This window comes from Dromiciops gliroides, chromosome 3 (assembly GCF_019393635.1).
Source record: "Dromiciops gliroides isolate mDroGli1 chromosome 3, mDroGli1.pri, whole genome shotgun sequence".
NCBI lineage: Eukaryota > Metazoa > Chordata > Mammalia > Microbiotheria > Microbiotheriidae > Dromiciops > Dromiciops gliroides.
Window position 1 is genome coordinate 103,842,526 of NC_057863.1, and position 24,250 is coordinate 103,866,775.

The 24,250-nt window shown below is 34.8% G+C and overlaps 1 pseudogene; it reads left to right on the plus strand.

Moving 5' to 3' along the window:
* Positions 1–2,899, plus strand: part of LOC122747196 — a 189,350-nt pseudogene extending 186,451 nt beyond the window's left edge.
* Positions 2,900–24,250: the final 21,351 nt, after the last annotated feature.

Sequence of the window (24,250 nt, forward strand, 5' to 3'; positions counted from 1 at the left end):
ATACATTTTCCATAAAGTACCTTAGCTATGTAGATGCCTTCTGGTTGCTTATTTGTTAGGTATGTTAACAAATGAATACTGTATGAATTGGCATTACCATCATAATAGCTTTTGTCCTTATTATCTCTTTTCCAGGGATAAGGACTTAATATATATCAGTCCCAAAGTAGGGATAGTAAGTACTTCTACTTGTACTCTCCAAGTTCAGAGTACAAATCAATAACTTTTCTTTGAGAACATTGAATACAGGTCTTGTCATGTTTATATAGAGAGTCAAATGTGAAAGTTATGGCTCATTTTCTTGTCTTGTATTACTTATATAATTGCTTTACAGTTAATTATTCACACATGCAGATGGCAGAAGAATGAGCATAATTCTACCTTTGAATTTACCAATGATGCACTCCCCAGAAATCCTAGTCTCTCAGGTGTGTTTTGTTGCATTAGTGTTCCAGCTTCTTGAATGTCACACCTCTTCTACACCTCTCCCATGAGTCCTGAGTGCTAGATATTATGTTATAAGTTATGTGTATCTCCTTTAGTCTTTCATGGATAGTAATGAATATACATCAAACTAAGACTTAGTAAATATAACTAGTAATCTCTCGCTGGTGGTAATGGACTTAGTACTTGTCAGGATATGTCAGTGGTTTTTTTCTAGATATGGAAACACCTAAAACAAAATATTAGGACTTATGATCATCTAATTTAGATCCCAAAACTTAATTTTGTTGATAGGATTATAAGTGTTGCTATGGGTAAATAATTTACTAGTAAATAAAATAGACTTCTTATAATCATCTGTTTATAGTACAAAATTGCTCCTAAGTTATCTAGGCTGACATTAAATTATAACACAATGATTTTGCTTGGATCCTCCTAAGCCAAAACTTGTATTTGTTAACCATTAAGACAACTCCTAGGGGCAGCTAGATGGCACAGTGGATAGAGCACCGGCCCTGGATTCAGGAGTACCTGAGTTCAAATCCAGCCTCAGACACTTAACACTTACTAGCTGTGTGACCCTGGGCAAGTCACTTAACCCCAACTGCCCTGCAGAAAAAAAAAAAGACAACTCCTAGACTAAGGGAGGGAGATGGCAAAGTATATAGAGCAATGGATTTCAGAGTCAAGAAGACCTGAGTTCAAATCCTGCCTCAGTCACCTTCTAGATGTTTGATACTAGGTAACTCATTTAAAGGATCAGAATGGTTGAATTTAATTCAGGTGGTAATTGCATATAATACTGTGGGCAAGAATCCCTTAAAAGAAATGGAATAGTCCTCATAGGCAATAAAAGAGTGAAAAAACACTACATGGGTATAATCTCAAAATGGCAGAATGATATCTGTTCATATCCACAGCAAATCATTCACCATCATAGCAATACAACTCTATGCTCCAACCACTGATGCTGAAGAGACTAACATTTATCAGTTCTATGAAAACCTACAACATCTTCCAGAAATAACAACAAACATGGATGTCATATATATCAAAAAGGATTGGAATACTAAAATAGGAAATCAAAATATAATTAGAATAACAGGGAAGTTGGGTTTTAGGGTATAGAAAAAATCAGGGCAAAAAAAAAGCAGGGAAGAGACTAGTAGAGCTTCGTCAAAATAACTCATTGGTCAAAGTAAACACTCTTTTTCAACAACACAAAAGCCAAATCTACACATGGACATCATCAGATATTCAATATCAAACTCAGATTGATTATATAGTTTGCAACCAAAGGTAGAATGTCTTTCTACAGTCAGTTAAAACAAGACCTGGAGCTGACTGTAGCTCAGATGATGAGATGATTCAGATAAACTGAAGAAAGTAGAAAAAAATCAGATCCTATAGTTATGGCCTAAATAACATCCTTTATGAATATGAAATAGAAATGATTAATATATTTAAGGGATTGGATCTGGTAGATAAAGTGCCTTAAAAACTATAGACAGAGGTTCACAATATTTTATGGGGAGCAGAAACAACAAACATTCCAAAGAAAAAGAGCAAGAAAGAAAAATAGCTGCCTGATGAGACTTTACAAAAAGCTGAGGAAAGAAGGAAAGCAAAAAATAAAGGAGAAAGAGAAAATTATACTGAACTGCATTCAAAATTCCAGAGAATAACAAAGACAGATAAAAATGTTTTTCTTAAATAATCAATGCAAAGAAATAGGAGAAAGCAATAGCAAGGGAAAGACAAACGATCCTTTAAAAACAATTCTAGATAGCAGGGAGTGTTTCATGGAAACATGGGCATGATAAAAGACAAAATATAAGGGACTTAACAGAAGCAGAAGAAAGTAAGAAGAGGTGGCAAGAACACACACACAACTATACAAGAAAGATCTTAACATCCCTGATAACCACAACATGGTCTAGTTACTGCTCTAGAGCCAGAGATCAGACTTCTTGGAGAATGAAGTCAAATTGGCCTTAGGAAGCATTGCTAACAGTAATGTTAGTGATAAGTGATGGACTTGTAGCTGAGCTATTTAAAAATCTAAAAGATGATGCTACAAAAGTGTCACAGTAAAGTGCACTATCCCAGGCAATTGAGAAAACTTAACAGTGGCCACAGAATTGGAAAATATCAGTTTACATCCCATTCTTAAGGGCAATGTCAAAGAATATTCAAATTACTAAACAATCTCACTCAGTTCACATGCCAACAAGGTTATGCTTAAGATTCTCCAAGCTAGGATTCAGCAATATGTTAAAGAAGAATTACCAAAAGATCAGGCTGCTTCAAAAGAGGCAGAAGACCTAGAGTCTAACATTTGCCAGAATTTGGAGAAAGCAAAGGAGTTCCAGGAAGAAAAAACTTCTACTTCTGCTTCTCCTTCATTGACTACACTAAAGCCTCTGACGGTGTGGGTTACAACAAATTTTGGTAACTCTACAAAGAGATAAGAGTTGGAAATCATCTTACTTGTCTCTTGAGGAACACGTATGAGAGCCCAGAGGCAAAAGTTAGAACTGAAAATAGAATAACTGATGGTTTTAAGATCGGAAAAGGAGTATGACAAGGCTGTATATAGTCACTTTTACTTATTTAACTTATATACAGAGTGCATCATATGAAATACCAGACTGGATGGATCAAAAGCTTTAATCAAGTTTGCCAGGAGAAATATGAACAATCTTAGATATGCAAATAATGCCACCCTGATGACAGAAAGTGAAGCAGAAATAATATGCCTCTCAAAAAGGATGAAGGACTCCAGTATAAAAGCTATCTTAAAGCTTAACATCCAACAAAACAAAAAACTAAGATCTTGGAAACTGGCACCATCACTTCCCGGGAAAGTGGAGAAATAAGAAATGGAAACATTGTTACATCTTATATTCTTGGGCTCAAAATCACTATAGATAGCAACTACAGCCATATAATTGAAAGAAGCTTGGTCCTTGGAAGGAAAGCTATGGAAAATCTGGAGACCATATATAAGAGCAGGAATATCACCTTGATGACCAAAATCCATATATGCAAAACGATGTGTTTTTTTTTTTCCAGTAGCAATGTATAGCAACGAGAACTGGACTATAAGGAAATATGAGCACTGTAGAATCAATGTTTTCAAATTGTGGTGCTGGAGATGTTGTCCCTCAGACAGCAAGGAGATCAAATCAATCAATACTTAAATTGTTTCAGGCTATTCACTATAAGGTTAAATACTGAAGCTGAAACTGAAGCTGAAATATATTGGTTACATTAGGATAAGATAGGAGCCATTAGAAAACAACCTGATATTGGAAAAAAATGAAGGCAAAAAGAGAATGGGACAGTAGTGGATGAAATCGATAGGTTGTGTCATGGAAACAACAAACATGACCTTGGACAGATTTTAAGATTTAGTGGAGAACAGAAGGCAATGTTGTGCTATGGTGCATAGGGTCATGAAAAGTCAGACATAACTAAATAAATGAACAAAAGTCATTTAAAAATTTTTAGCTTCAGTTTCCTCATCTGTAAAATAAGGGTGTTCAGTTTGATGATCCCTAAAGCTTTTTATAAGTCTATGACCCTATAAAGTTTTTTTTTTTAATCCTAAAAGCTCATTCACATTTCTTATACCATTAATTTCTAAATAATTCTTCAGATTTCAGGTTAGATTTATTTATTATTAACATTAATATTATTTTGCTATTTGCTCTTAGTTATTATTAACTAAATATAACTAGGTAGGGGCAGCTAGGTGTCACACTGGATAAAGCACGGGCCCTGGAGTCAGGAGTACCTGAGTTCAAATCTGGATTCAGACACTTAACACTTACTAGCTGTGTGACCCTGGGCAAGTCACTTAACCCCAATTGCCTCACTTAAAAAAATATATATATATAACTAGGTGAAATGATTGAAAATCTTACAATGATGGCATAATTCTCCATATATCTTACAAAATAGCATTGTAAGATGATGATAAATATAATTGATGCATATGTGATTGGTTTCATTAAAGAAAGTATTCCTGTTTAGTTATTTTAAGACATGTGATTCCTTATATCCAGAAATTTTTGTTCAATTATTCCTTTGGTTTACAAAAGAGGGAGGCATGCCTAACCCTTATGTAATGCAAACAGTATAGGTTCTCCTCTCAAATTTTAGGTCACACCTAATAATAATGTCCTGTTGGGCTTTTTTTTCACAGTAAATGAGAGGAGAAGAGATCAAGGAGAGACATGAGTAAGAAAGAATCATAAGGTCAGAAAACTCAAGCAAGAAAAAGACTGAAAACTTGTGTAATTGGATTGATACTGGACTTTAGGCAACAGAAAATAGATTAGGAGAGGACACTGAATTGATGACTATGAAGAAAATAAGCAAAGAAAAGAACAGCAGGGAAATCCAAATGACAGGGAAGAAGCAGATTAGATTGAGTATATTTCTGTAGAGGATAAAAATGAACTACAGTAGGTCAACATAATTTATGAAATATTCAACAGAGTTCACAAAATTACTTCACTCATGACCATTTGTTCTTGTGGAACATGCTTGTGGTCTCCTTAAATTAGCTGCAGTAGGACACTCAACAAGATATACTCATACTATAACAACATTGAAGAAAACAGAATGCAGCTACCCTGCAAGAAATCTCGTCATCTCATTTATTAAGATGATTTATTATTCACTGAGAAACAACTCCGTGCTTCATAAAACTGAAAAAAAAATCAACTTTTTTCTTCTGTTTTGATACTGTAAAATATGACCAAAAATTAATGGATAAAAAGAAAGCTGTTTGGAATTTGAGAGGATTATTCCTGTATTTTACACAAAGATAATGCCAGACTTAAGTCCTTTAAAGGATAAATCATTTAAAACAAAATGTAAGGGGGAAAATAACAACAGAGAGAATAAGAATGAAGAAAAAGTAATGCATTTTCAGAATTATTATCATAATGTTTCTGTTCTTAATTTCAGTTTTCAGTCCAATACCACACAATTTTTAATGCGAACACAGTCCCAAAAAAATCTACTTGTATGTTAGTTAGTCCATAAGCATAGTATCTATAAACCACCAACTATAAATTAGGCATTGTGCTAAGGGCTGGGGCTAAAAAGAAAAGTAAAGACATTTCCTGATTTTCAGTTCACATTCTAATGGACTGGGTAGGAGAGCAGGACAACATGCAAAAAATCATGTGCAAATAAAATTTACATTGGATAAATAGGAGATGAACCTCAGAGGGAAGACACTAGAATCAAGCAGGATTTGAAAATATTTACTGTAGGATGTGGAATTTTTGCTGGGACTTGTAGGAAGCCAGAGAAGCCAGGAGATGAAAATGAGAAGGGAGAGTCTTCTAGTCCTAGAGAACAGTCAATGATGGAGTATTGTATTTGAGGAACTGCAAGGAGGCCTGTTTCAAGGGATTGAAAACAAATGTAGTGGTGGCAAAGGTGGGAGGTTGTGAAGGGATTTGAATACCAAATAAGGAATTTTATATTTTATCATGCAGATGACAGGGAGCCACTAGAGTTTATTAAGTAGAGGAGTGTCATGTGTTTAATCACTCTTGCAGCTAAATGGCGGATGGATCAGAGTGGGGAGGATCTTGAGGGAGGCAGACCCACCAGCAAGATATTGCAAGCAGTTCAGGCATGAGGAGATGAGAAAGAAATCTCAAAAGAAATACTAAAATTACCAACCATTCCTAGCAGTACCAGATCTTAAACTATGCTACAAAAGACCATAAATATTTGTTATAAGTTAAAAAATAGAAAACAAACAAAAAAGTGCACCAGATAAGGCATCAGACCAAGAAGTAATTGATCATACTGATATATTATTAAATTGAGTAAATTATTAGGTAAATCCAAAGGCTAACTACTGAGTTCTTTCTTTGTTTCTCTTCATTTTTCATTCTCTCCTGCCTCCTCTTCCTTCTTTTTATTCTTCTTCCTATAATTAATTATTACTACTAATCAAATAGTAAATAATAACAATAATAATTTCCCAATGTCATATTCTACTTAGTGTAATTGAGGGATTAATTAATTATCCAAGGAAACTCTAGCCTAAAATATTTAATATCTTTTTTCAAAAAACTATGATCCAAAGCATAGCTGAATATCATCTAGTTCAGGTTTTGCTAAATCAGAGTATATTTCAAACTATGCGATAAAATCACACACACACACACACACACACACACGCATGCACAAAGAATCTCATAATCACAAATTATGTGTAATCACCAACACCAAAATGTCTTCATCAATACAGGTTCATGCTAAGAAATGGCTCAGAACAAATAACAAAGGTTATTCTTCCCTCCCTCTCTTTCTTCTTCCTTCCTTCCTTTTCCTTCCTTCTTTCCTTCCTTCCTTCCATTCTCCCTTTCTTTCTCCTTTCCTCTGCTTACTAAAGTAATATAACAGAGGAATTATACATATAATTTTCTTGGATTTTACTGAAACATTTGAAAAAAGATCTAATATTATTATAGTGTGAAAGATGTTTGGGATAAATGAAAATATAATTAGTTAGATTTAGCACTGTTGGAATATTTAGAACCTAAGAATAATCATGAATAGTCTAAATCAACTTAGATGGAGGTATTTAGTGTAGTGCTCCAACAAGATTTTCTTGGTCCTGTGTTGCTTCACAGTATTAACATTGAATTAGCTAAAAGCATTGGTGTCATATTTCTCAACAATTTAGATAACCCAAAGCTAATAAGGAGGGTTACTATATTAAGTGACATACTCAAAGGTTTTAATAGATTAATTAGGCTAATGCTATCATAGGTTGCATTAAGAAAGGCAGAGCGTTCAGGAATAAAGAAGAGTTTTGCTGTACTCCACCCTCATTGGACCTCATTTGGAGTGTTGTGTTGAGTTTTATGTGCCCAATTTCAGGAAGAACATCATTAAGCTGGAACATGTACATAGGGGAAAATCAGAATGGTAAAGAGTCTGAAGTTCACTTCAGATGAGGACTGATTGAAGGAACTTAGGATAATTAGTTTTGTCAAGACTCAGAAGAGGTATGCATGACAACCATATTCAAACACTTGAAGGTTTGTCATATGAAAGAAAGGTGATGGTCTAAAGAGGAAATAAATAGGAGCAATGATTGTACATGTGTGTAAAGTGGTTTGCAATGCAAATTCAGTGTAAATTTAAAAAAAAGAAATACTTCCAGTAACTCCTTGTACAAAGAGAAATATATTTTCTCAGCAAGTAGAAGTTTTCCCATTCAGTGGAAGTTCTCTAGCAGATGATGGATAACCACTTTTTAAATGTATTGCAGAAAAGATTTGCTTTCAGTCATGGATTAGACTAGATGGATACTTGAATTCTTTTCCAGCTCTCAAATTCTGGGATTGTGGGAATATTTTGTCAATAGTAATGGAATTTGTGCAGCAAAAGTGGCCTTTAAATTTGGTAATGTAGCAGAGCCAGTCATTTAAATTCTCTCTCTCTCTCTCTCACACCACAATCCAGTGTGGGGTTTTGCTTAGGGTCAGAATGGTAACAGTATAAGTGATGGAAATGGTCTTCTTTAGGTGCTACACCAGATAAACATATTGATAGAGTAATTTATAATCTTCTCACCCAAATTCATGGCACTTAATGAGGTGGAAGTTGGCTCAAGTATCCAGAAAAAGCAGGACAAAGTCAAGCAGGGCTAAACACCTATCCAAGAATACTGCGGGGAACAGTTATTTTCCCTCACACAAACCTCTAATTCATTAAACAAAGCTTGAGAGAGTATTATTTTTTTTATTATTTTTACTACTACTGACACATACACACACACACACACGCACGCACGCACACACACACACACACATATATATATATTCATTTATGTATGTGTGTATATATACACCAACACACATATCATATAAAGAGAAAGTAATAACTCTAGAACAACAGCAAGCAGGGATTTACAGGGGAAATGAATATTCTTATTTCCCCTGTAAGGATGATATAGGAATATCTAGAACTATATCTAGAAAAAGTAAGATCATAGCATACCATATCATGTTGAAACCACACTGTGGGGAGCAGCTAGGTGGCACAGTGGATAAAGCACCAGCCCTTGATTCAGGAGGACCTGAGTACAAATCTGACATCAGACACTTGACACTTACTAGCTTTGTCACCCTGGGCAAGTCATTTAACCCTCATTGTCCCACAAAAAAAATGAAAAAAATAAACCACATCGTGAAGAACTTAAAATAAAAAGTTTATAATTTTTATGCTAGATACATTATGGAACTATTAAATTTCTTGAGCAAGAAGATGATAACAATAGATGTTTTAAGAGTATCAGTTTAGTAAGAATTATGTATAGGAAAATAAATCATGATTAATTAAGTTAGATTTCAAAAAAGGAAAATGATGAATTCCAGGAAAGTTATGGGAAAACACATACAGTAATACACTGTTGGTAGAGCTATAAACTAGTTAAACCATTTTGGAAAGCAATTTGGAATTACGCCTAAAACATTAGTAAACTGTACATTCCATTTGACTTAGCAATATTGATACTAATACTGTACCCCAAAGAGATCAAAGAAAGAGGAAAACGACCCATATGTACAAAAAATATTTGTAGCAGCTTTTTGGGGGGTGGCAAAATATTGGAAAATTGGGGATGCTTATCAAGGGGATGTTCATCCAGGAGAATGATCAAATAAATTACACTATATAAATATGATGGCATACTATTTTTTTTTAAAATGATGGAGATTGTTTCAGAAAATCCTGGGGAAAATTGCATGAATTGATGCAAAATGAAATGAGCAGATCTATCATGATTTATATTATAGTGGTTCTGATCTACACAGTGACCAACCACATCTCAAAAGACTTAAAAATTAAATATGCTATCCAACAACAGATAAACACCTGAGGGATTCAGAGTACAAATAAACACATATTTTATTTTTATTTTATTTTATTTTTCTTCTTTCTCTTTCTCTCGCCTTTCCCCTTTTATGGACATTACTAAATGCTGGGTTTTCATTTTATATTTTTTGGGGGGGTTGTATGATCATCCATATCTGTAATGCTATTTTTTTTTTGCCTTCTTGATAGGTGGAAAAGTGGGAAGGGGAGGGAATGAATTAGGAAATGTAAATAAAATAAAAGTGAATATTTAAAAGGAATATCAATTTAGCAGCAGTATTGATAGAAGAACAGATAGACAGAGCACACAAAAGGGTTAGGGTTAGTGTATGGAGCAGATTATAAGACTATCACATTATCCCAGTTTAGGACTTGAATTATGTTGTTAGATGTGTGAGTGTAAAAAGAAACATAGCGTTATGCATTAAGAGCTGGCAGAGACTTTAGATGCCATTGAGTCCAACTCTTTCATTTTCCAATTGAGAAAACTAAATCCAACAGAGATTTTTATTTGCCCAGCATCATATAGCTAGCAAATGTCTAAAGAAAATATTTAAAGACAAGTTTTCCTAACTACAGATGCAATACTCTATCGATTATACCATGCTGGGGACAGATGTAAGATATTTTGAGGGCAGATCTTCTAAATGAGATTTTGTCTCCTTAACACATTTCCCTCAAAATCACAGAAAGCTATATTTAATACTTCCCGTCATTGTTAGGTTTTGCTAAATTCAACTTTATAGGCAAGATTTCTATGGCTAGGACTTTTTGTCTTCTTTTCTTTAGAATCTCTAAAGCAATGTATTCTCACAACAGTCTATAAATGATAATAACACTACTACTTACAGTACTGGCTAAATGATGGTTCCATTACCCTTTGCAATGTGGATGTTTCACATAAGGGCAGAGCAGCTCTCCATGGTGAAATAAATGATCTTTAAGCAGGCCTTCTCTGAGGATCAGTCTGTCTCCTGGGAGATTTTAACTCTGCTATTTCTACAAATGGGAAATCCTCACTACTCAGACAAATGCAAAAAGAGCCTTCAAAAAGACTTTGGGGACTTGGTGCTTAGATAGATAGATAGATAGATGATAGATAATAGATAGATAGATAGATAGATAGATAGATAGATAGATAGATAGATAGATAGATAGATAGATAGATAGATAGATAGATAGATATAATACATTGTGGAAACCTGGCCAGGTTATTCAGTATCTCTGTCTTATTTTTCTCACATTAGAATAGGGACAATGCTACCTGTTATCTGCTTTACCACGGATTTTATGAATCTTCATCATGTATACATTTGTGAGATTCTTAAACCAGATTCATCTAGTGCTTAATTTATATCCTAGCAGTAGCCAAGAGCTACATTAACCCTTTCAGCACTCTAGGCTCCATGAAAGAGTCAATGCACCTTCTATGGTATAGCTCTTGGAGAGTAATATAAATATCCAGGCAGCTAGGTAGTGTAGTGGATAGAAGGTTGAAGCTGAAGTCATAAAGAATCAACTTTATGAGATCAAGCCTGGCCTCAGACATTTACTATCTGTGTGACCCTGGGAAATTCACTTAACCCACTTTGCCTCAGTTTCCTCATCTGTAAAATTAGCTGGAGAAGTAAATGGCAAACCACTCCAGTATCTTTGCCAAAATGGCAACAACAAAAATGGAGTTACAAAATATTGGACATGACTGGAGTTATTGGACAACAACAATGAAATATCAAGACATCTGTGTTTATATTCATTCATTCATTTTTTTTTTGAGGGACAATAATGGTTAAGCGACTTATCCAGTGTCACACAGCTATTGTATCAAGTGTATGAGGCCAGATTAGAACTAAAGTCCTCCTGAATTCATTCATTTTTACTGGGGCCTTGGATTAGCTTGGTTTAATGAAGAGTAAGTTAGTAAAATAGATAATCCATAAATATCGATTGATAAGATCTTTGATAAAACATATCACAACATGTATTTTCCAAGTAATTTAGCTTCCATGAACGTGTTTCCTTGTCAATAAGATGAGTATATTAATGCTTACATCAAATGCTCTTAACTTGGGTTCTATGAACTTTTTATTTTTTACGATTTAACTGCATTTTAATATATCAGTTTCCTTCATAATCCTATGTATTTCATTTCATGCATTTAATAATACCATTCTGAGGCATCCATAGACTTCATAAGAATGCCAAAGGAGAAGTAAACTCTTGGAGCTCCCCACATGATCACACCAAACACCTCCAAATAATGCTATAGAACAATTCCTGGAACAGTAGAACCCACCAAAGAACAAGGTGAGATAAATTTTCCAGTCAAAGATGACTTAGAAGGTCGGCAAGAAAGGTCTGTTGTACCAGGGTGAGAGTGAAGCACAGCCCTGTGGCCACATGTGCAGATCCAGTCCCAGGCTGTCCACACCAGAGAAAGAGACCCCTGGAGCCTCTGAATGGGCTGCAACAGCATCTTCTTCTGGAACTAAGCTCACAGTCTGGTGACAGGGCTGAGGGGTTGGCTAGGGAAGATTACAAGGGTCTCTGCTAGGGCTGAGGCAGAACTCAGTTGTTTTACCTGTGCTGGGATCCAGGAAACAGTCTTGAGTAGGGGGCCTAGGTGGGGGAGGGGCACAGTCTTGCCAGAGCTGACAACCACAGTGAAATAGAATTTTGTTTCCAGGTTAAAGAGCAAATATTCCTGGGGTTATTTACAGCCCAGAGCACAGGCCAGGCAAGTGGAGAACCTACCTTTCCTGAAATCATACCACCTTGGACCAATTGAAGCTTGGGACAGTGCACCTTGGAAGCAGTGCCCCACTTAAAGATGGAGTTAAAAGTCAAGGTATAGGCTGGCAAAATTAGAACACAGAAAAAGATGTGGACCAGAGAAAGTTTCTTTGGTGATAAGGAAGATCAAGGTGCACCCTCAGAAGAGGATACCAAGGTCAGGGTTCTTACATCCAAAGCTTCCAACAAAAATATAAATTGGTCTCAGGCCATAGAGGCTCTCAAAAGGGACTTTGGAGATAAAGTAAGAGAGGTAGAGGAAAAAAATGGAAAGAAAAATGAGAGTAAGGCAAGAAAATCATGAAAAAAAGTCAACAGCTTGAAAAGTCAAATTGGCTAAATGGAAAAGGAGGTACAAAAGCTCTTTGAAGAAAATAATTGCTTAAGAATTAAGATAGAACAAATGGAAGCTAATGACTTTATGAGAAATCCAGACACAACAAAGCAAATCCAAATTAATGAAAAAAGAGGGGAATGTGAAATATCTCTTTGGAAAAACAGCTGACCTGGAAAATAAATGCAGGAGAGATAATTTGAAAATTATTGGACTACCTGAAAGCCATGATCAAAAATAGGCCTTAGACATAATTTTCCAAGAGATTGTCAGGGAAAATTGCCCTGATATTCTAGAAGCAGAATGTGAAATAGAAATTGAAAGAATCTACTGATGACCTCCTGAAAGAGATCCCCAAATGAAAACCTCTGGGAATAATATTATAGCCAAATTCTAGAGCTCCCGGGTCAAGAAAAAACTATTCCAGTCAGCCAGAAAGGAATAATTCAAGTATGTTAGAACCACAGTTAGGATAACACAAAATCTAGAAGTTTCTACATTAAAGCATTGGAGGACATGGAATATGATATTCTGGAGGGAAAATGAATTGGAATTACAAACAAGAATAAGCTACCCAGCAAAACTGAGTATAATTTTTCAGCGAAAAAAAAAATGGGACTTCAAGTATGGCAAATGAGTTCATGCCCCCTAAAATTTTAAGAATCCCTGGTGATCTATCTCATAGGACTATTGCTATAAAAATAAAATTAGATATTTCTGAAGTTCACAGTACATAATTGTGACTTCATTAGCATATTCAAAATATTACTTGGTTCTGATTCTTACTCCATAAATATTTGGCTAGCACCATATGCAGATATTATCAAATTCTTTCAATGTTGTTTCCCTATTAGGGATAGAAATGCATTTATTTAGTTTAACATTTCCAGAACTAAGATTTAATCCTTCATACTGTTGATGAGAACATCTTAAAAAGGTAATATTTAATAAGGATATGTCAATATTATTATTATCCTCAAATCTAAAAAATATTACTGTCAAATCTTAAAAAACAGTAAATAAGAAAAAAATGTTAGGACTTAGTATTTATAACTCAATGACAAATTCAGACTTTAAGGTTGCTATATCCTGAGTCATCAAATGTCTCCTTGTAAGTTAGTAGATTACTTGTCAAATTAGATAAGCCTATGGATATTAGTCATGTGTATATTATACATACTTAAATGTCAGAGAGGTATTCATGAAAATTATGAAAATGAAAACTAAAATAAAATCACCAGGTTGAAAATCCATGGGAAAAATATACCATATTACTAGAGATTACACTGTATCTCCTACCTCTAATGATTTTCACAGACTATCTCCCTTTCCTAGAATTTTATCTTCTCTCCCAGCTTTACACGTTCTTTAAGAAACATTCCCTAAATATAGAGGCTTCCCTCTAAGATGACTTTCAAATTACACACACACACACACACACACACACACACACACACACACACACACACACACACACACACACACATCTTCTTTTCATTTACTTGTTTAGATATTGTCTCCCTAATTAGATTGTGAACTTCTTTTTTTTTTACTTTTTTTTTTCCTTTGGTGAGGCAATTGGGGTTAAGTGACTTGCCCAGGGTGACATGGCTAGTAAGTGTCAAGTGCCTGAGGCCGGATTTGAATTCAGGTCCTCCTGAATCCAGGGCCGGTGCTCTATCCACTGTGCCACCTAGCTGTCCCATACCGTGAACTTCTTGAGAGGAGGGACTGGGGTGGTTTTTTGGGTTGGTTTTTGCCTTTTATTTATCTCCAACTTTTAGTACACTGCCTGGCATATGGTAGGTACTTAATAAATTCTAGTTGAATCATTGATTGATTTACATATATCAGAATAAGTTGATATGAAGTAATTTTTTGAAGAAAGTTATCATAAGTAGAACACAAAATTTATAACCCTTTGTTTTCACCAAAGAAGAAGAGCATGTAATAATGATATTTTCAACTGATCTCTTCATCTACTGAAGCCACTTAAACAAAATATTTGGGATTTTGATACGATTGGAATTGCACTAAAACTCAGGTGGTAGATCCATGGAAAAGGATCAAGCTGCCATTCTATTTGGCACAGTTGTTGGTATGCATCTTAGAAAGTTGTCATCTTTCATATTCTGGCTCTTCTTGGTTTCTAGTTCATCACCATGATCATCATTTTGCCCTTTTTCACTCAGTAAGCTCATCATACCAAGAAACTAATTATCATGGAGATTACTTCAGCTTTGGTCCTCAAAATCTTCAGCATCCTCAGTTGCTTCTATTCTTGTAATTGAAGGTCTAGAGAGTCGTACAAAAAAATCTTTTCTCATACCTTCCCTTTAAAAACTATAAACTGTGGGGGCAGCTAGGTGTCACAGTGGATAAAGCACTAGCCCTAGATTCAGGAAGACCTGTGTTCAAATCTGGCCTCAGACACTTGACACTAGCTCTGTAACCCCGGGGAGTCACTTAATCCTGATTGCCCTCCAAAAACAACAAGAACAACAACTAAATAACTAGCTAACTAAATAAATAAATAATAAAATAAAATAAAACCTGTAAACCTATAAAAGTTTCAAAATTTCAGACATCCCTTCACTTGTTGCCAGTTGCTCTGCTTTGATTCATATTCCACCACCACTACCACCATCATCATCATGCTCCAATTATGTACACTCTAGCATTAGTCCTTCCAGTTTTTCAGCTTCCTTTTGTGAATTGTCTTTATTAGATCATAAGTTCCCTGAGGGCAGGGACCACAATAACTGTTTTTCTTTTTTATATCCCCAGTGTTTATACCTGGTGATATATGACAGTACTTGACACATAGTAGTTGTTAAATAAATGTTTATTATATCATATCATTAAAAGTATGAAGTTTGGTTTTTTTTTCTTAGTTGATGGTGATTAATTTGCATTTTAATTAACTAGGGTAGAGCATCTGCTTCAACAGAGGGAAGAGAGGGACAGTACAAGTGCAAAACCCAGAAGCATTTATTGGGCTAATACAGAACCATGACTGAAAGGAACAATAACCTGGTCTGTCTGCTCCAATGATTTGGGGTTTAGAGAGTGGTTTATATAGTTTTACAACAAAAGGAGGCAGGAAAATAGGAAGAATTTGGAGTACCCAGAACCAAGATGTTTGTGCAAGTTCTGTCCATTTGGGGCTGGTAGGGTTTGGTTTGAGCTGGTCCTGTGATTTCTGGCACAGAGGAGGTGTTCCAAATTTATCCTGTCAAACTCAAACAATACTCATTCTACTTCCTGATTGGTTGATTTTGATTCTCATATTATTTCAGCCTTTCCTGGAAAATGATGTAGCTGAAGAAAATCAAGGTGATTATTAACTCATTATTCATTACATTTCTACAATGGAATTACTATTTTTTTCCTCAAAGTGTTAAGGGAATTCCATATACTAATATAATTTGATCATGCCTAAGTATTATACCTAAGATATTGTTGCATCTGGATTAATAATAATTGCATATATGTTGTACTTTAAGGTTTAAAAATAATATTATCCCACTTATCTTCACAAACATGGGAAGGAGGTGCTATTATTCCCCTTACCTTGCAGATGAGGAAACGAAACTCACAAAGGATAAATGACTTGCCCATGACTTCTTGATTCAAGGGTCAAGCCTATCTACTCTGCCATCCAACTACTGATGGAAATCTTTCTTGTCTTTTTCTTTTCAAAATAAAATCAGGCACATGGAAACAGGTTAGTGCATCTTGTTGAAGTAGATGAAAGTTTTTCAATTCTACAAGGAACTCCTTTTTTTTCCCTTTTATAAAGAAAAAAAAAACAAGCATTACCACAAATTTTAATCACCAGAAAACAGAAACCTTTCAAGTGCAAATAAGTATCATTATAAAGAGAAATCAAACTTAGCCTCGATGCTGTTAATTTTTTAAAAAGTATAACTAGGTCTTCCCATAATTTGCAAAAGGTTTCCTTGGATTAACTGGTTGCCCTAGTTCCTATCCCTTTTTACTTCTTTCTCTAGTACAAAATCAACAATTAATCGACCATTGTGTTCCAGCTTCTGGTCATTCTTTAGGGGCATTTTCTCGTGAAACCTCTTTATTTTGTTGCTAATGAGTCAGTATTCTGTCTTAAGTGTGGTACAGTGGAAAGAGCCTTGAACTTGGAGGGTAAACTCCTAGCTATGCCCAAGTATGGGACCTGCCACTTAATAGTGTGCTATCTTGGGTAGGGCCCTTTCACAACATGAGCCTGTTTCTTCATCTGCAAAATGACAGAATCAGACTAAAGACTAAGGTAGTTTCTAGTTTAAAAAAAAAAGTTCTGTGAGATGTCTTCTCTACTTTTATGTATAGAATCTCTGAACATACATACATAAACATATATGTGTGTATGTATATACATATACATAAACATGTACATATACACGTGTGAATAATTGTGTATATACACACATATGTGTATTTGTGGACTGAATAAAATAAATAACAAAAAAACAAACAAAATGTTTTCCCAATTTGTATGGATGAACTAGTGAATGTGACTGTACCCTAAGAGTAAAAAAATCATTACTTTGATCAACCCACTTAATTATTTTATACCTTTTTAACGGCTTTTAGAATACAATTTGGAAATTATTTGGGGTTCCTTAGAAAAAATGTTATGCAAATGAATACAAAGTTTGTCCTTCTCTGTCCTTATTTATCAGAAGAGAAAGACATTAGATCAATTAGAGTTTTGCATCTGTCATCCTATGACCCCAGGGAGGAATGAAGCCTGCCCTCTAAACCCCACAAGCCCTGGCCAATGCACAATCACTTTCCTTGCCCAAGTTCAGCAAAATATCTTTGACCTAAGAGTCATCTGGAGGGAAGCTCTCCATAACTCTGCTGCCATTTCTAATAATTTTATTGGATTTACTTCAAGATTAGATGATCTATCACACCTCATCTGAAGTACTGTGTTCAGTTCTCAAAACTATAGTTCAAGAATATTGATAAGCTGGAAAGTATACAGAAGAGGTCAACCAAGATAATAAAGGACTTTGAATACATGATGTATTAGGATCAAATGGAGGAACTGAGTATCAAAAAGAGAAGATTTGAAGGTACAGGGTTAGCTTTCTTCAGGTATTTGAAGGGAAATTAAATATTTGATTTGGTCTCAGAAGGCAGAACCAGAAGCAATGAGTGGAAGGAGCAAAAGAGTCAAATTTAGGTTTAATGTCAGGAAAAGCTTCCTAGCAATTAGAGATATCACAAAGTGGACTAGACATTATGGGAGAGTTGGTATATTTTCTTCCTTGCCTTCTAGGAGACATCCAGGTCTTGAAGCTGAGACAAGATAATCACTTTTAGGCAGGACCAGACGAAGGATCCCTATTACACATGCATCAGACTCCATGAAAGTAGTCTGTATTTGAGCAATCAGTCTAGAGAATACTGTCAGACATGACAGGTTCCAATATTCCTTCACAAGAGTAGGTAAGACTCTATTTGAACCCTGAGAAATACCTACGAGTTCTGAGCTCCTGTGGCTATCATAGACTGGATTTCATATTGTGACACCTAAGGCAAATTAGAAATGTGAGATATCAAACAGTACAAGCCTATTCCCTCCTTATGGATGTCTTGTCACTGAACCTATAGAATTTTACAGCATTTTCATTCAATTTGCCTACCTATTAAACTGGCCTAAACATTGTCAAAGTCAGGTCATTTTAAAGAATAAGCCCTACTTCTGCAAGAAACTAGGCAAAAAAGGAGTTAAAAAGCTGCAGTTTTCTTTTTTCAGTCTCACAATAGAATATGTCTTCAGTGCATTACAGGCAATACATTCTATCTATTCATTATCTCCAGTGAAAATGATAAAAAATTAATTGAAACATTATATCATAAAATATATACATTTCACTGTATCTCACATACATCATGAAATATATTAGTATTAAAAATATTTCTAGTAAGCTAGTGAGTACTTATATGAGAATTTGTCACATACAATATTTAACAGCTGTCTGATTTCAACGACTCTGTTACTAGAGAGAGGTTGTATCGGTCTGGATAGTACACAGAAATGTGGCCCAGGCAACTTAAATCCTTATCTCTTAGTTCTTGCAACAGACTGATGATTTTGAGTAACACTGTACAGCCATTCAGTAATTCTTACTGCTTATATGTTTTCATCTGAAAAAAAGGCAATAATAGCTTCCTTCTGTTAAACATCTTTCTATGAAATTTCAGCTTATTATCAAAGACAGAGTGAAGGGGGTGTTAAAGTAACATTCTGGTGTTAAAAGCTGTCTCTACACAAGATGAAAAATACTGTAAGACATGAAGAGCCTTTAAGGTACAAGGCTCAATCCAGTGCACCAGTCTATCAGTTGGTTAATAAGCATTTATTAAGCCCCTGCCTTGTGCCAGACATCATGATAAGCACGGGTCCATCCAGAAACTCAAGAATACAGGAATCATCAAAATGCAAGAAGCAAGGTTTGCCAGGAATAATAGGACTCAGATTCCAGGAACTAACGATCTGGCACAACAATTTGAGGCCTGGCAACATTTCCTGAGGAAAGAAGTCTCCAGTTCTCAGTATGGCACTGGGGTAAGCAAAGATGTGACAATGCAATCACTCACCCAAGTTATCCCTCTCTCCATAAAGGTGCCAATCCCTTCCATACTCTCCAAGCTATGGTCCATGGACCATTTTGGGCTCAACAATTGTTTGCTCATTTCATTGTTCCATACTACCCATTCTATGGCTTAATAAATGATTTTTTGAAAATTGACAGTATGTGGTAATAAAATCAGCTAGCATTTAGATAGTGTTCTATATATTTATATTAGTATTCTACAAATGGCAACTCATTGTATCTTCCCAAAAACCCTGGGGAAGTGTTATTCCTTGTCCCTATTTTTCTGAATTAACAAAACAAAAAACAAAAACTAAGATAGGTTAAGAAACTTGCCCAAGCCATATAGCAAAGTGCATATAGTCATTTTTTAACTCAGACTTTCTTAAGTCCAGGTCCAACATTCTATTCACAGTGTGACCTGACTGATAGTGGAGAGAACACAGTCCTGTAATCATAAGTGTGGTCCCACTTCTGAGAATAATAAGTCACCTAACATAAGACTCCCCTAATCTTGATTTCCAAATTGGTTAAATAAGTATATTACCATTGATATTATCCACTTCAAAGAGTTGTGAAGACTGTGCTTTGTAAATTGTTTTTTCAGGTGGTTATGTTTATGTGTACACATGTGTCTCAATATAGATAATTTAATTATAAGAAATATAAACTACAATGTTATTGCTTGACATATACTTAAGTTTTGTGGAATACAACTGAATGCTAATAGGTCGATGAATGATATACAAAGAAGACTCAAAAAGTAAATCTTAAGGATAACCCCACTTCAACACACACAAAATAAGACAGCAACAAAACCCCCAAGAAATTAGTAGTCTGCATTAGGTATATGCAATAAAGGGAGGGACAAATATATAAGAGCTAACATAGAGTACTTTAAATATTTCAAAGCATTTTACAAATATTATTTTATCCTCACAACATTCTTAGGATGTAGGTTCTGTTATCCCCATTTTAGAAATAAAGAAACAGAGGCAGGTAAAGGTTAAATAACTCACTTAGGGTCACACAGCTAAAAAGGTGTCCAAGACTTGGGTTTAAACTCAGGGCTTCACTACTCCACATTCAACACTCTACCTATTACACTAGTAAACTGTGTATGTGTGAAAAGCTTATTTTCTGGATTTGGGTTAATAAAGAAGTCACTTCTAAGAAGTCAGATTTCAATTGGCTACTGAAGCTAAAGAACATCAAAACAATTTTTGTTTGTTTTATTTGTTTACACCAGCTGAGTTCATACGCACCTATTGTTAGCAAATATTGTTTTAAAGCTTGCTTGCATTTTTCTATGAAAATCCATCACAGACAAATAGTGCAGGCTTAAGATATCAAAGTAAATGTCTAATTATGTGTGAATCTTTTTCCAAAACAGCTTTTACTGCCTTCAATCCAGACATCAAGAGTGGAATATGAAAATCTTGTTGCTACCTAATGCTTAAAACATTAAATTGAATAATTAACAAATCAGGACATGCTTATTCAATGGAGGTACTTAAGGCATGACCTGGAGATTCAGTTAATACAGTTCACCTCAGACCTGCATGAGTCAGCATGATGTAGTGGGAAAAGCACTTCACTTCTTCCAGTCATAAAACCTTGGTCCAAATCCTTATTCTCCTATACTAACCATGGTCCTTGCTTCATTTTCCTCATGTGGAACATGTGAGTCTTCATATTTGCTCTACCTCTTTTAAATGGCTTTGGATGTATGAAAAATGGGTATGTAAAAGTCACTGGTAAAATGTGTCGGCATAGGGGCAGCTAGATGGAGCAGTGGATAAAGCACAGGCCCTGGAGTCAGGAGGACCTGAGTTCAAATCCGGCTTCAGCCACTTTACACTTACTGGATGTGTGACCCTGGGCAAGTCATTTAACCCCAATTGCCTCACCAAAAAAAAAAATGTAGGCATAAATTGAAATATATTCAGGGAAACTCATAATAGCAATGCTATGCTTTGTTGAATAGTTACAAGTGGAGTCATTGGAGATGCAGTCCAATTAGAGTATATATAAGTACCCTATAAACATAAGAAAACTAAATGCTAATTCTTCCATTTGGAGAGAAAAATGTCTAGGCACCATGATCTTTAATCACTGTATTAATGTCTGCCCACAATGGAAGTTTTCTCCCACACTGATTTTTACCATCAAAAGAGTCCATCTATTTGATTGGATACTTCAGTGATAATAGTAGCACTCTGACTTCAATTCATAAATGATATCCATCACCAATTAGACAGAGTATATTATCAACTAAGAAATATCCCCAAACTTATTTATTCCAGGAAGACATTGAGACTATGTCACATAGAGTTTTTTGTATCTCTCTGAATAGGAGATAGGTTATTCTGAGGTTTCATTACGTTGCTTCAAAGAACATTTTATCAAGACAACACTAAACCAGTGAGAATCCTTTAGCAAGGTTGAATGTATTATCTTATTAGAATATATCTATATTTACATCCTCAACTACGCATATATTCATAATAACAGGTACAGAATATTTATTTAAAGGCACATTGAGAGTTTTTAAATATCTGGTACTGGCTAAGAGATTAATGGATCAGTAAAATAGGTAAGGTATACAATACATGGTGGTAAATAACAGTAGTAATCTAGTATTTGATAAACCCAATGATCCAAACTTTTGAGATTTTGAGGTGAGAATTAATCCTTTGACAAAAAATGCTGGAAAAACTAGAAAGTCGTTTAAAGGGACTAGGCACAGACCAACATTTCACACCATATACCAAGATAGGGTCAAAATGTATAAATGATTTAAAGGGTGATGTCATAAGTAAATTATGGGAGCATGGAAAAAATGTACATCTCAGACACATGAAAAAGGGAAGAGTGCATGTCTAAAAATAAAGAGGATCATCGGAAATATAAGGGAAAATTTTAAATACATGAAATTAAAAAGATTTTGCACAAACAAAATTAATGTAGCCAAAATTAGAAGGAAAACAGGAAACTGAAGGGAAATATTATTGCAAGTTTATCTGACAAAGGCTTCATTTATAAAATGTATAAGGAACTCAATAAAATTTATTAAAAATAGACATTTCCCAGTTGATAAATGGTCAAAGCACCTGAACATTTTTCAGAAGAAGAAATTAAAATTAATAGATGAAAAATACTCTAAATTACTACTTATATAAATAAAGATTTTAAAATTCTGAGGTACCACCTCATACATATCAGATTATCTAAAAGGGCAAAAAGGAAAAATGACTAATTCTGGAGGGCATGTGGAAAAAATGGGACATTAATAAACTGTGTAGTTGTGAACTAGTCCAACCATTCTGGAGAAGAATTTCGAACTGTACCCAAAGGGCTATAAAACATTGCATATCCTTTGACCCAGCAATATTGTTACTACATCTATATCCCAAAGAGATCAAAGAAAAGTTAACAGGACCTACATATACAAAAATATTTATAGCAATTCTTTTTGTGGTGGAAAGAATTTTGAATTGAAGGGATATCCACCAACTGGGGAATGGCTGAGTAAGTTGGTATATGATTGTGAGAGAATACTATTGTGTTATAAGAATGATGATCAGGATGGTTTCAGAAAAACCTGGGAAGACATATGAATTGAAACAAACTAAAATGAGCAGAATCAGGAGAGCAATGCACACAGTAATAGCACTATTGTAAGGATGATCAGCTGTGAAAGACTTAGAAAGATTAAAACAAAGATCGAAGACAATTCCAAAGAACTCATGAGGAAAAATGCTATCCACTTCCAGGTGAAACTAATGAACTGAGTATAAATTAATCAAACTTTCTTTTTTTTTTAATTTTATCTTTTGTTGTTGTTTTTTCAGTGCATCTAATCCAGAGATATGTTTTGTAGGACTTCACATATATAATTGATATCATATTTCTTGTCTTCTCAAGAGGGATGAGGAGCAGGAGTGAGAAATAGAATGTGGATGTCAAGATTTTAAAAAATGAATATTATAAACATTATTTACATGTAATAAAAAATATTTAACAAATCATATATATAATTGTAAAAAGTCACATTGATGTTTTCTTCTTCCTTCCTTCTTTCCTTCCTTCCTTCCTTCCTTTCTTTCTGTCTTTTTTGTGGGGCTATGAGGGTTAAGTGACTTGCCCAGGGTCACATAGCTAATAAATGTCAAGTGTCTGAGGCTGGATTTGTACTCAGGTTCTCCTGAATCCAGGGCTGGTGCTTTATCCACTATACCAATCTAGCTGCCTCCAATTCCTTTTTTTAAATAATTTTGAGTTCCAAATTCTCTTTCCTCTTAACCCTCCCCTACTTACTACAACAGGGCAAGCAAATATATATATATATATATATATATATATATATATATATATATATATATATATATCAACATTTGCTGTATGACAAAAGAACTAAATCGAGAAAATAATACTTCAATTTGAAATCATAGTTCATCAGTTCTTTCTCTGGAAGTGGATCACAGTTTTTCCTCATCAGTCCTTTGGAATTGTCTTGGATCATTGTATTGATCAATGTAGCAAAGTCTTTCACAATGGCCATCATTACAACATTGTTATTACTGTGATCACTGATATCCCAATTCTTCTCACTTTACTTTTCTTCAGTTAATATAGAGGCTGTCATGTTTTTTGAAACCACAACATCATCATTTCTTTTTTTTTTTTATTCAGGGCAATGAGGGTTAAGTGACTTGCCAGTGTCACACAGCTAGTGAATGTCAAGTGTCTGAAGATGGATATGAACTCAGGTCCTCCTGAATCCAGGGCCAGTGCTTTATCTACTGCACCACTTAGCTGCCTCCCATCATCATTTCTTATTGCAAAATAATACCCCATCAAAATCCTATGCCATAACTTATTCAGGCATTCTCCCAATTAATGAATATCCCCTCAATTTCCAATTTGTTGCCACCACAAAACACAATGTTATAAATGTAATTGGACATATAGCTCCTGTTCCTTTTTTTGAGCTCTCTGGGATATAGACCTAGTAGTGATTTTGCTGGGTCAAAGTGTATACACAATTTTATACCTTTTGAGTAGAGTTCCATATTCTTTCCCTAGAATCACCAGACCAGTTCACAACTTAATCAATGGGTTATTAACG